Raw genomic sequence first — 7,874 nt, 5'->3', positions numbered from 1 at the left:
GCATATCTGCAGTGTGTAACACACTGTTCTTCCCATTTCCGACGTGTTTCACCATGAGCAAACATGACGATTCTTACTTCCCCTCTGTTTCTCTGTCCATGTCCTATCAAGTTTTCCTTTTCCAGAATTGTCGCCCACCTCCTGCCAGATCCACTTCCTCAGTCTTTTCCACCTGCTGTGAATGGGGTCTCCCACACCTTCACCTCTGCTCCATGGAAGAAAGCTGCAGTGAGTTCCTTCTCACTTTCCACAAACCATACCCAAGTGCCAATGGTGCCCTTACCCAGCATGCTACTGAACAGAGGGAACTGGCCTTGTGCTTCCTTACCTTGCTGCTCGTTGAATCTGACACTGCTTTTATGCCATATGTTATATGAAAATATATTATAAGAAAATATGTTATATTTTCTTCAGAAGTCCCTCATCACTTGGTCAGCTACCCACAGCATCAAGGAAGGGAGCGCTCAGCAGCAACAGTAGCACACCACAGCTCTGTGGAGGATCCCCAGACCTTTCCATTGTTCTCTCAGTCTTCCTAAAATCTTCTGCTTATTCACAATATACTTCTTCATTTATGAGGATGGCATCCATGGAGTTAAGAAAACATGAATATTGCATTTTACACCAGACCTGCTTTGAAGATATTAGAAGTGCAACCTGATTTCAGAACTTTGTCTTCCTGCCAAAATTCCACCTTCTTCCTCGCCCCCAAAATCTGGAGTTGCTTCAGACCTCACAGTTATATTTTTATGGACCTTTCTATATCCTGTTTTGGATCAGGGATTCACAGCACATTTTTGTCAAATATAGGTCTGCTGCCTACACAGTGACAAAACATTTGGATATTTGTCATAAGAGTCATTATAGGAAGGTGCTTAAAAAGACTATGAAATTACAACAGAAAAATATTGCCAACAAAACCTGTTCATGTAATTCGGAATATCAGGCTGTATGGCATTAGACAGCCAACAAGGAAGATAAATTGCTCATATGTTGGCTTTTATTTCCATTTAAAGATAGTATAAATACAAGAAAAATTCTGAGCTTTTGGATGAATGACCCACTCACAACAAATGTAAGCCAGAACCCCTGCACCCCTTATTTAGAAAAGATGAAGGAACTAGAAAGGTCATTTATGTGATAAGCAAAAAAATTAGTTCACAGCAGGCTAGGAGCATGATCTCTCTGTGGATTTTGCCACGAGCCTGAATTAAAGCAGACTGTTCCTATTGACACATTATTAGTTGACTGTTTTTTTCCCCTTCTCAGAACTTGATCCAAAAATATTTACAATTACTTTTGCAGAACAATCCAACTCCATCCCTTTGGAATTCAGTCTTTCTTTCTTCATACATTGTAAGAACAGTTTAGGGCCTAACTCCAGACCTATTGAAAACAATGACCAGTTTCCAACTCATATCAAAAGGATCCAGGTAAGCATAGAAAGATTTGTTTCAAAATATATGTTACTACTATTTTTATGAGAAAGTAAAATCCTCCCTTAATACCCAACCAAATTGGAATGACAGCTATTTCGTACATTATACGGAAGAGCTGGTAGTATACTAAAGGGCAGAGAAGTTTATTTTTCAAAAATACTTTCTTGCATGTCCTTTCTTCTGTCAGTTCAGAATAAATTAGAAAGTGGAAAAGCAACAGATAGGTCTACAGTACTATTAAAAAGCTAGGAATAGAAGGGATCAATGAAATGGTGGAATAATGAATATGAATATCATCTATATTTAATTTGAAAAATTAATAATATAATTAATAATTCATATGAATTTATTCTTTGGTGATACTTTCCAGAAAATATTTATTCTGCACCTGCTAAAATCTGCCACCTACACAACTTCATCTAAATCCATATTGTGAAGGAAAATAATCTATTCTTTCATAGATAGCTGGTAACATAGCCTTTAGTAAGGTTGCCTGACAATTTCCATTAAAAGACCCTTTCTCCAGCTGCTTATAACTTTGTCAGACTCTCAGCAGTTGCCTGCCAGGTGCTACTTCAAGATTCAGCATTCTTAGAATGTTTCGTTCAACATAGCTTGGTCAACTACGAAATTAAGATTGTGAAAGAACACCGATTTCCTACATAGAAAGTTTTATAGCAATATTGTTCTAGGAATTGCTTTAGATAAAGACTTAAGATGGAAGAAAGTCTTTCAGTACTGGAGGGGATTTGCATGCAAATTCGATGGAGCCAGTCTGATATTGCCACTTAGGTGCTACTGCAGTGACAGGTAATTTCTTAAAACTGTGGCTTTGCTTCTAGAAAAGATTGGGCTGTCAGAAGCAAAACATGTGGTCTACAATGATCTTTATTTTTTTTTCTTTTTTTTTTCAGTAAAGTTTTTTTTTTTCTTTTGTCCCTGTAGATAACATTCCATGACCGTTTTTATTATTTTCATTTTACAGTGATCTTCCCTTCTCTGTGTGGGTGAAATGAGAGTGGTCCAGACAGACTGACAGAGCTGTAGCTCTTGCATCCACACCGGGTATTTGGATTTCAGATGCGTTCCTTACCTCAGGGACTCCACAGAGCTCTGTCCCAGCCTCTCTAGCTGGGAATTGAAAACATCATTGCTAAGCAACCCAAATTTACCTCATACATAGCTGCATATGAACCTGGTCAACAGGCAAAAATTACAGGGCTTTGTCATGGTACATGTGCACGTGCTACAGCCTGCTTATGAGGCCTTTAGTGCCTCTTCCATCAGTCAGCCCAGGCTGGCCCATTGGAGTTGGTAATTGTGCATGGTAAATTTGTACGAATGCACAAGCACACGGTTAGAGAAAAAACTATGGAAATTATTCCTATTGGGATACTTAACATTCTTACAGGTATAACCTCTTCTCATTCCACCTCTCCGAGGTACCTGTATTTACAGGTCTAGGCCTAGCGCACTGCTTGGCCTTACCAGCCCTCAAGCTGCACTTGTTTTTCTCTACATGTGTCACAAGCTATGCAAAGCCCACCTTGGCTGACAGGCTGGGCTGCTGTGAGGGAGGACTTTGTGAGCAGGAGGGAAGAGCAAGGAAGGATTGTCCCTGGCTTCACACAGAGGAGATCTGCATTATCTCCTTCCTAATCACCAGCTCCTGCCCAGTGGAGCTGTGTTCTGCAGGCAGCTGTGGGCAGCTTCAAGAAAGGCTGGTCAAACTGAGGTCATCCAAAAGCTGATGTGAAAGGCAAGGGAGGAGGAAGACGTCTGATCAGCTGGGGCAGGGGAAAGGGCACCATTTAGCCATGCTGACTAGCTGGGGCTGGGTGCTTAACAAAGGTTACTTGGGGATCAGTGCTGAATAGTGAGGGGGGGTTACACCTATGATCAAATGTGCTCGCCTGAGCTAGACTGATCAAAAATCAAGCTTCCATTATTGGGAACTTATTGGCATCATTATTGATTGTCCTGTTACATGTGCATGTGGTGAGGTGATCTATTAGACCTGTGCACCCTGAAACTCTAAACTGATCCTCATCGTGAGACAAGCTACCTGCTGTGAAACAATGTAGGTTAACGCAGGTTACCAAGAGAAAACTATCCACAGGCAGAGACAGATGGTCCCTGCTAAATGACTAGACTGGATGATGTTTTCCTCTTATCTTCCAGAAGCAGCAGAGCACCAGGAAGGAGAGCTGGGGCCTGCCTGCCCACCTTTCTTGCTTTGGGCCATGCCAGAACACAAGTACATCAGGTATCCAAGTATATCCAAGCATATAGCTGAGAGGAAAAGAGGTTGCTGTGTCTTTTTGGTGAGAAATTTACATTCTCATGGTGGTTGTTTCAGCTGTACTGTCAAAATAAAAAGGGGGGAGGGAATATGTGTCAAGACTGGAGAAACTGCAACATGGGCAATGTCACTTTAAAAGCTACCTTTTCATGTTGCCCCCGAAGCCATTTATGCTTCTGTTATGTTGTTTTACATGCTTGATAGAGAGTACATATATGAATTTCAATAGTCAAACAAAAAGAAGTGCCAGAGGAACTGCTTCTTAAAGCAACATTGGCCTCACCTAATTCCTGCTACTTTTTGTTTCTTCACTTTCTCTTTCTTTAGTCTGTGTAACTTTGATTTGTGTGGGTTATTTTTCACTGCTTTCAGGTATCTGCTTTTTATTACCTGCCTTATACTACCCATGTACAGTGCAGAAAATAAGTATGTTCAAAGTCTAGTCATCCTGTCACAACAAGGACTCTCTGATACACAAACAGCTCCATCCAGTTGCGCTTGAAAGCAACCCAGTCAGATGGCTGGTATTTGTAGTGCTGTCAGAACCACGTTAGTGGCCTTACATTCAAGCCAGCTTAATTGCGTGAAGTAAAGAACATGCATTAGTTGGGATTGTAAGTGTAAGCATAAGTTGGAAACTAATTGTTTAACAGGTCTCCAGAACCTTTTATTAGAGGAAACAACAGATGTTAAAACAGTCCTATACCTAATATTGATTTGTTTTTCCAGCTGGTTCTTACTTAACCGTGTCTTATGATACATCAGTGAGTCAGCAATATATTATTTATGAAAGCAGGATGCATTTAAGTTATATTTAGAATGCAAGCATATCTTACTAGAAATATAATATTTAACAGCTCGTGCAAGGAATACAGAGCAGAGCAATTACTGCTTATGAGCCTTGTTCGTACAAGGTGAAAGAGAGGGTAGTCAATTATATGCTGGCATAGAGAATGTAAACTACTGCCAGAGTGAAGAGGAAAGACATTTCTATATCTTCCTTGGTGTTTGTGACTACAGGAAATACACAAATTAAGAATTTTTGTTTTATAAGTGACTAGTAATGAAATGAGATCTTTGTCATTGCTGCTGATGAAATAAAACCTGGGAGCAGCAATCTTGCAGAAAATATTTCTGTAATTAAAACCTCTAGAGGTGCTCAGCAGTACAACTGCATCTTCCTACATGTGAACATTACCTAGACCTGGCAGGGATTATTCTACATCAAGGGTAATACCTTCAAGCTGTTTCTTGATGCTTAGAGGAATGTGAGTGTGGATGAATGATATGGTCTGGCAAGTGCAGTATGGGTCAACGTAAATGCATCTTTCCTTCTAAGAGAATTATTCTGACAAGATTATAGAAGGAGGGAGTCTTTATTATCTTTGCAACCTATATATTTCCTATATGTTTCTGTTAAGACAATCTCAACGTTATAATGCTTATTTTAAATGTGCATATTGGAGGGTTAAATATATATTTTCCTGACATGTGTCAAGGAATTCCATTATTGAAAATAAAAGACAATGCTATATGCAGATTTCAAAGCAGACAGTTACTGGAAATGGTCATCATCTAGTAAATTCACAGAATCACAGAATCACAGAATCGTCTAGGTTGGAAGAGACCTCCAAGATCATCTAGTCCAACCTCTGTCCTAACACTAACAAGTCCTACACTAAACCATATCACTAAGGGCTACATCTAAATGTCTTTTAAAGACCTCCAGGGATGGCGACTCAACCACCTCCCTGGGCAGCCCATTCCAATGCCTAACAACCCTTTCAGTAAAGAAGTTCTTCCTAACATCCAACCTAAACCTCTCCTGGCGCAACTTTAGCCCATTCCCCCTCGTTCTGTCACCAGGCACGTGGGAGAATAGACCAACCCCCACCTCTCTACAGCCTCCTTTAAGGTACCTGTAGAGAGTGATGAGGTCTCCCCTGAGCCTCCTCTTCTCCAGGCTGAACAACCCCAGCTCCCCCAGCCGCTCTTCGTAAGACTTGTTCTCCAGACCTCTCACCAGCTTCGTTGCCCTTCTCTGGACTCTCTCAAGCACCTCCATGTCCTTCTTGTAGCGAGGGGCCCAAAACTGAACACAGTACTCGAGGTGCGGCCTCACCAGAGCCGAGTACAGGGGGACAATCACCTCCCTAGAGGTGGATTTCATTCCAGCATGAATTATTCACTAAAATAATACCTACGTAAAGTAACTTTACATACTGCTTCCACTGATTGAGGTAGTTTAAAATTAGTTTTACAAGAGTACAATTAGTTACTCATTAAACAGATCACTGATGCTTTGAGAGAGGATTAAATACAGGATAGCAATTCTTTAAAGTAGAGTCTTCAATAATTAGAAGCTATGCTGTAGAAGTATCTGTTCAAGTTAATAACATGGTAAGTTACATCTCAGGAACATGCATTCCTGAGGGGAGGCTGCAAAGAGGATGGAGCCATTTTATTTTCACTGGTGCCGAGTGCCAGGACAGGATACAATGGGCACAAACTGAAGTTTATGAAATAACACAAGAGGTTCCCCCTGAGCACCAGGAGCCCTTCTGTGCCGTGCTGGTGACGGAGCCCTGGCACAGGCTGCCCAGAGGCTGTGGGGTCTCCTCCTTGGAGCCCTTCAGAAGCCGCCTGGATGTGGTGCTGGGCACCCTGCTCTGGGTGTCCCTGCTTGGGCACGGAGATTGGACCAGGTGGCCTCCAGGGGTCCCTGTCAACCTTAAAACTATTCTGTGATACTATCCTGGTCTTTACAACAGCAGCTCTCTCTTTGTACCTTTTACCAAAATTTAATGTTGGTCTGACACAATAAACTAAAATTTAGGGAAGAGCTTTTTTTTTTTTTTTTTTTTTTTTTTTAATTAAGTAAATGTATCCATTTTTGGACACAAAGCAAGTGAGACAAGTGAAAAATGTTTTTGTTGTTTTTCTCACGCTTAAATAAATCTGCCTGTAGAATTTCAAAGTGGACCTGAAAATTATCACAGAAACCTTTGCATCAAGAATGTTCCTTTGAAAATTAGCCTGAACCTATCCTAGTAACAAACCATTAAAAAAAAAATGTATCCCCAATATTCTCAGACTGCCAGAGTTACCTGTAAATTGTCCAGGAATTTAATATCACCAGTCACACTCTAAAAGCAACTGACAATATTAAACTTCTGAGACTTAGAGTTCTTGGTGCTAACATCTATTCTGACTTCAGAAGGGCAACTGGGAGCAAGAGACTCTTTCCCCAGGACACTACTCATCTCTTCTAATGAGATCAAGAATCTTCTTGAAGGATGATGTCTTAGAGAAACGTAAACAGAGTAAGACTAGGAGTAAAGGACCAACTGTAGGATATAGAAGCAGCTGTGACTTAACGTGTGAGAACCTCTTCTAGAGATAAAGTTTTTTGAAGGGTGGAAAAACTGACAAAAAGTGTATTCTCTCACTTCTCACATGTAAATGAAATGGAAGTTTTCCTCTTCTTCTTGAAGGAAATATATGTGTGTGTGTGGATATATCTACATATACACACACACACACACAAATCCTGTGAAATATTATTTATCAGTATTTCACCCAAGGTGCTTTTCTGTAGACATTCTAGGGGGAGGAGAAAAAAAAAAAAAAAAAAAAAAGGAAAACACTTTAGGCTGACACTTTTTTTTAACATGCATGAAAAGTTGATACAAAATTTGTCACTAAGGAGGTAGTCATAGGGTGGGTCAGTTGTTTCAACCAATGCTGGATTTGGGAATGTGTTGGGTATTTTGAAAATATCTGTGCTGAGGAAGGGGAGAGAGACTTTCAGAATTTACTCTGAGACCCTACTAAATAATGCAGAGGATTAGATTCATGCTTCATCTGTGATCATCTTCACATAAGTCATGGCAAAAGCACAGATTTGCATGAAATGTGTCAGGTATAGAGAACTTAGCTTTAAAATAGGTGCTAGATAAAATTCCAAGTGTAACTACTGCAAAGATGCTCTGAACTAAGTGTCTGGACTTGTATTTTGATAGCATTAACAGAATTTTAACTTCCTGTAAATATCAAGTTCATACTAATGCACTTTATTGTCAAAATATAGCTTATTACTATGCAAGGTTAATACTTGTGCTACAAAGCTTACC

This window comes from Anser anser, assembly GCF_964211835.1.
Source record: "Anser anser genome assembly, chromosome: 2".
In the NCBI taxonomy this organism is placed as follows: domain Eukaryota; kingdom Metazoa; phylum Chordata; class Aves; order Anseriformes; family Anatidae; genus Anser; species Anser anser.
This window is presented reverse-complemented; position numbering follows the sequence as displayed.